This window comes from Notamacropus eugenii, chromosome 6, assembly GCF_028372415.1.
Source record: "Notamacropus eugenii isolate mMacEug1 chromosome 6, mMacEug1.pri_v2, whole genome shotgun sequence".
Lineage (NCBI taxonomy): Eukaryota > Metazoa > Chordata > Mammalia > Diprotodontia > Macropodidae > Notamacropus > Notamacropus eugenii.
This window is the reverse complement of record NC_092877.1, coordinates 279,248,150-279,254,600: the sequence shown is the minus strand read 5'-3', so window position 1 is coordinate 279,254,600 and position 6,451 is coordinate 279,248,150. Positions and strand designations below refer to the sequence as shown.

The 6,451-nt window shown below is 33.8% G+C and overlaps 1 long non-coding RNA gene across 1 annotated transcript; it reads right to left on the bottom strand.

Annotated features, from left to right (window-relative positions):
* Positions 1-283: 283 nt before the first annotated feature.
* LOC140509494 (uncharacterized) lies at positions 284-6,196 on the bottom strand. Its single transcript, XR_011968785.1, has 3 exons — positions 6,006-6,196; positions 2,156-2,237; positions 284-686 (listed from the first exon to the last, which is right to left on the bottom strand). It is a non-coding gene; the product is annotated as an uncharacterized lncRNA (long non-coding RNA).
* Between the last annotated feature and the right edge of the window lie 255 nt (positions 6,197-6,451).

The window sequence follows — 6,451 nt, the reverse complement described above, 5'->3', positions numbered from 1 at the left end:
GTATTTTTAGGGAAGTGTTTTATAATAATTAAATGACAAATAAATGTGCTTTTCCCTCCACAACAATCAGATTAAATGTAATTTTTTCACAATTAAACTATTAACTAAAAACAAAGAAACCAACAAAAAAATGTCACAAAGCTGATTGTCTAAAACTTAAGCTATTTTCCTTCTTTACCGTTTTGAGTTGTAAACCTGAAGTGCTAAATTATTGAGTCAAATGAGAATAATCATATAGAAAAGCTCATATTCACGCAAATAACGTACCCAAATAAGGCAGCAATAGTATTTGTTACCTGGTCAGCAGGATGAAAAGAAGCTATTTATTCCTTTAGTTTGCATTTTTTTAAAAATCAAGTTAGTGTTAATTTGCATGTGATTTTAGGCAGACAAATACATCACACCAAGACAATCCAAAGCAAAAGTAAGATCTCCTCAGTAGCGATGATGTATATCTGAGTTACGTTTTAGGGTTCTAAAAAGGTAGATGATAAAGGCAAACTTTGGGCATGGAAATCCCTTGAGTTCTTTTACAGAAAAGACATTAGTAATCTTTATTCTTCAATGAAGAAGTAACACTATAAAGTAGGTCTGAGGTTGTTTTTTGAGATTCACTGAAGAGAAAAATCATGAGGATGAAGATGAAGGGAAATACCATACCAGTGATTCAGCAGGCAATGCACCACCTGCCAAGATAAAATAAGGGAATTGTTATGTATAACAGCAACTTATTCATTGCCAAAGTATTGTTTAATGACTGTGCCTGCTGTTAATTAAAGTGACATCAGCAACAGGAAATTGAGTGAAATCATAGAGCTAACCAAGGTTTATTGAAAGGGAAGTACAAGGCAAAAGATGGGTATTTTAAAATTGCTTGTTTACCAGGTTCTTAGATTTTCTCAAAAGCCTTTTTCAGTGACTACATAAATAAGAATTTTTTTGTTCTTTACATGATTTTTCATAATTGCAGCTTTTCTTGTGTTAAATAAACCAGGAATTTCTAGTATAAATCCAACCTGGTCATAGTATATAATCATGATAATATATTTGCTAATGCTTGTTTGAAATTTTTGCATTAATGTTCATTTGGAATATTGCACATACTTTTTTCTCCCTATCTAATTTATATGATCAAAAGAAGTTGGAGGACCTCCTCCTTTTCTTCTTACTTAAAGATTACAAACTCCTTGAAAGTAAAGAGTTTTTGCCTTTTTATTTATCACCAGAGATTAGTGTAGTACCTGTTGGAAAATCCTTCTTTACCTATCACTTAATGACCATTATTTTCCCCCCTCAAAAGTCTTAATGCTGTGTGATAGTGTGACTAGACACCATTATACATTGTCACACTATGGTTTCTTTACCCTCTTCTATGTGATGCAAGTTTATATTTGTAAAGTACATGTTTTTGAGATGTTGTATATCCTTCTTCATAAATAATTAGAATAATGGTTAGTAATTATGTTTCAGACCTTACTACTTCTCATATGAATTAACAAAGTGACAAAACTAGTTTCTCCTTTATTCAATCCACTCTAGACAGTTGCCAGTGCAATATTTCTATTACCACAATCTTACCACATCAGTCTTCTGATCACACAAATCATCAATGAGTCATCCTTTTTCCTTTTTTTTCTTTTTTTTCTTTTTTCTTTTTGTTTTGGTAGAAAAGCAAAATGAGGCCCAAGGAAATGAAAGGAATTGTTCACAGTCATATAGATGTTTTAAAGATGAGATTTGAACCTGACATTTCTATTTCCAGTCCTATGTCATGTTATATAAGAACTACTAAATTCTGTGAAGGATAAGTCAACTAAGAATCCTCTGTATCTAATAACTGGATGTGTGCCATGTTGGGCTCTGAGGGCTGCACATATACAAATTACCATTACCACCTATGTGTGTTGAAAGAAACATTATTTTCTCTTATGTGAATGCCTTCATTGGCAATGCTGAGGAACTTACAGAATCTCTTTAGATAATAAAGTCCTGAACATTGTATTTACCACAATTGAGACAATTATATAATTATGGCTAATTTGTGAATGAAGAGGTGAGTAGGGTGACAGTTTCTTCTAAATTACTATGGGAAAATGGACTTTGTCTTAAAATGTGGATGGAAATAAGCATTGTATTTAGTTAGGGAACTGATTACCTTATGTTCTCTTCTGGCCTGTTTGGTTCCTCTTCATGTTCTCTCATCTTGATTCTTTTTAAAATTTTATTTCATGCCATCACTGGTATCAGAAAGAAGAGGGAAAAGAAGTCACAGTGTGATTGTGTATAATTCTGTGTAGTCACACTATTGCAAATGTTTTAAGACTTGTGGGAGTAAAATAATGGTTAATCAGTCAGTGAGTCAATAAGGATCTTGCAATCTTTCCGTAAGAAGAAAAGAAGGGGTTCCTTCAATATCTTTCTATCACATAAAGTCTTGGTTAAAGGGAATAAAGTAGTATCTGACAAATTATGTACAATATTCCAAATGAACATTGAAGCAAAAATTTCAAACATTAGCAAATATAATAATGTATTATAATGATTATATACTATGACCAGTTTGGATTTATACCAGAAATTCTCAGCTTACTCAACCCAAAGCAAGCTACAATTATGAAAAAAAATATGTTAATAATATTCAAAACCCTTGATTATACAGTTATTGAAAAGGCTTTTTAGAAAGTCCAAGACCCTTTCCTGTTAAAGACACTAGGAAGGAAAGGAACAAGTGAACTTTTATATGCTAAACATTATCTATCTAAAATCAAGAACAAACACTGTAGGTAATAAAATTAGAAAACTTTAAAATGAGATGAAGGTAAAGAAAAAATGCCATTTATCAGTACTATTATTAACATAACTACACTAACAATTTAAATAAATCAAAAAAGACAAATTTAAGAATTAAGTATAGGCAAAAAAGCAAATTATAGATGTGGATAGATATTCAGATATATGTGTGTATGTATATATGCATATATGTGTAGATACATATATTCAAAATGTATTGACTTACCTAGAAAGTACTAAATATAACTAGAAATTTAACTAAATGATTAAGAAATTTAACAAATTTGTGGCAAATAAAATAAATACTTATAAATCATTAGTATCCTAGAAAGTGAACAACAAAGCCAAAGAATATTAAGATTAAAGCAATCTGATGAGAATGTTTTGTAATTCCACTTATCTACACCTATAGGTTGTCATTGGGAAATTGTAAAGTATTCTTAAAGTTCTCAAGCCTAGGCAAAGAGGGTTAAGCAATTTGCCCAGGTAAGTGTCTGAAAAGATCATCCTCTTGATTTCAGGGCTGGTGCTCTATTGGCTATGCCACCTAGCTGCCCTTCAGCAACAACAACAGCATCAATGAATTACCATCGGGAAATTGTGAAGTATTCATAATTGTCTCAAAGGTTTCCCTGAATTAAAAGTCCATCTTTTCAACAATAGCATTCTTCCAATGATGTTGCACTTTTTTTGATCCATGTAATGTTCTCCAAAGAATTTAAGTTGAAGGTCAACCAGTGGTCAGTGAAGAGAAAAAAGTTGTATATAATTTTGTTACAAAACACTAAAAAGGAAGAATTTTGAGAAATAAATGGTACAAAGAATGTCATCAAGATATATATCACTAAAAAAAAAAATGAATCTGTCCTATAGGCAGAAGGGTTAACTGATAGATGGATAGTCTATAACTCCTCGTACATATTTGCAATGTAAAAAAATAAATCAGTAAGGATCCTAACATTTTATGCAAAAATCCTGTGAAACATCTATGAGAGGGTACAAATAAGAGATGCACAAAAGGGGCAGATATGTATTTGCTGTGCTTTATACTATTGAAGGAAATGTACAAATTGACAAAATTCAAGATCTTTCAATATATATTGATAGTCTAATTGTTTAGCATTTTAATGCATTTATCAGTCATCCTGGTGAGTGGTGATTAATATTTGTAGGTATTGGTGGGAATCCAAAGCCAGCTGGACCTAAGGAGAATATTATAGCTGGTGCTGCCATCTTGTTTTTCCTGCTATCAGGTGCGCTCTGATAACCCTGATCTCCTTGATATAAATTGCAATGTTACACTATGGGAATTTAAGTTAGCAAATTATGTTTTCCCAGGAGACTTGCATTTAAAGCTAAAATTGTATTTTAATGTTGTCAATTCTATAAATATTTTTTCTTAGTTTAAGTAATTTCAAGGAGCATCAGCATGGAAGGGGAGATTTTGCTCAGTCTAAGCATAATGAGATATAAAAATCCACATAGGAAGCAACAGTCTTATCCTCACAGGCCTCAAAACACACTGTGAGTTGTTTATGCCTGACCTCCTTGGCTTGGTGTTATTCTTTCCCTCCTAAGCCTATATTTAAATGGATTAGAAAAAAAGCAAGATTTGGACAGCAAAACATTTCAGATACAAGCTTATTAACAGAATGACTAATAAATAGTAGAAAGATGTTAATAACAAATAGACTATTTCTGAACCATGTGCCATATGGCTCAGAAAATGAAAACTAGGTCTTGGTTCACTGGGTCACACAGCTAGACTTTCTGAAAGGTGAAATAGGTATTCACTGAGTAAAAGCATGTTACAATGGCTTTCACAGCTTTTTCAAATGAAAATGAACATGACTTTCAGTGAATGTTCTAGTGGAAGAGAAAAAAATAAATGGGACAGTAATTGTTGGTTTCCCAAATGAATCACCTTCGCAAGCTGTAATACGTTGAACATATTCTGCTCCTGGCGATTAAATTCATCGTGTATTTTAAATATAAGTGCTTTCTGACTGCAGTAAGCTTTAGCCATTTAACATGTGCAAAGTCGAGTCCTGTAGATTAAGAGAAGGTATGAGGAGAAAAAAAATTCTCCATAACATCCCTTTTTATTTTTGAGATTAGTTTTACTTTAAATGTACTTCTGTCAGACTTTCTAGTGGAACATTTAAGTATTTACATTTGTGGAACTATGCAAATAATTTCATGTCTCTGAGACTTTTAGACCACAGCACCATGACAGCAAGATAAAGAACTTATTTATAGCTTTATATTTTGATGGATGTCTTGATTTCATCTTTGCAGGATGTCCTAAATTTCTTAGTGTCATTTTGTACTTTATTAGCTTAAAATGTCACTAAGACTTTCCTAACAACCTGTATTAAAATGATAAGATTAAAAAATAGAGGTTTCTGAAATAAGCTGTGCCTATTTAGCTTTAGTTATTCCATAAATAACTTCAAAAAATTTTTGAAAAGCTATTTGCATAAAGGGTTTTTTCAAGAGGTGAAAATACTTTATGTTGATAAAGGCATTTTCAGAATGTAAGGCTAGATTGATGCTTATTGGCATTTGATTTTTTTCCTATGGAGAATGAAACCAAATTTTGATGTCATGGCCCTCTTGTTTTCTTTTTTATTTGCACCTCTTCCTCATTTGTATGCCACAAAATCCCCACTTGTAGCAGTTTTTCATGATCTTTTCCCCTCCTGTTTCCCCAAACATACTGCCATATTCTTTTACATACTCTAACTTGCTGTTGTTACTGTTTCGCCTTCATTCTCAGTGAGGACCATGACATCAGGGAGGTGATGCCATGACATGCAAGTGAACTGCATTTAAGGGAGGGAGGGTTGTGCAAAGGCACCAGACTCATTTTCTCCTCTAGAACCATCTAGGTCCAGTGGTAAGATGTAGATCAGGATGGCTAGAGATGGCTCTGAATGCAGTGCGGGACCTTGGCCTTTTTAAACTAAGATTTTTAATAGGTCTCAGTTTGGCTGGTCAGAAATATACTTTGGGAGAATAACCTTGGCAACTGCATGATGGATGGATTAGAAAGAGGATAGAAGTGTGGCATTTAGGAGGCTATGGCAATAATCCAGAGAGGAAATAAGGAGAACGTGAACAGATTGGTAGTTGTCAGAGTAAGAAGTAGATACAACAAAATTTGGCCACTGACTGGGATAGGTGGAATAATAGTAAGGAGGTGAAGATGATACCTAGGTTGTAAACCTGGTTAACTGGTGGTTCTGCAAAAGCCACATAAGCATATTTGGAAGAGAGGTGAGTTTTGAGGGAAATGTAATACAATGAGATCTGATTATAACCCATTCATTTCCATTCCTCTTATGAGACTCATAAGAGTCCCATCCAAACAGAAAAGAAGGTGAGGGTGGGGCTGTTACTCCTGTGTAACTGTCACAGAACACTCTCAGAAAGCTAACTGTCCTAGCTACCAGTTGATTAAAGACATAAAGAGTAAGTATACTTTTCGGGAGTAGGGAGGCACTGAGGCTCCCCTTGGCATCACCAAAGCTGTTGTTGTAGGTGCCCAGGCAGTAATTAGGTGATAACTGCCCTGAAGGGCCATTTCCTGGCTCAGAAGGGGGATGCTAGGAGCTTACAAAGCAGAGGGAAGGGAAGGAGTCCAGGGGATAGGAGTGAG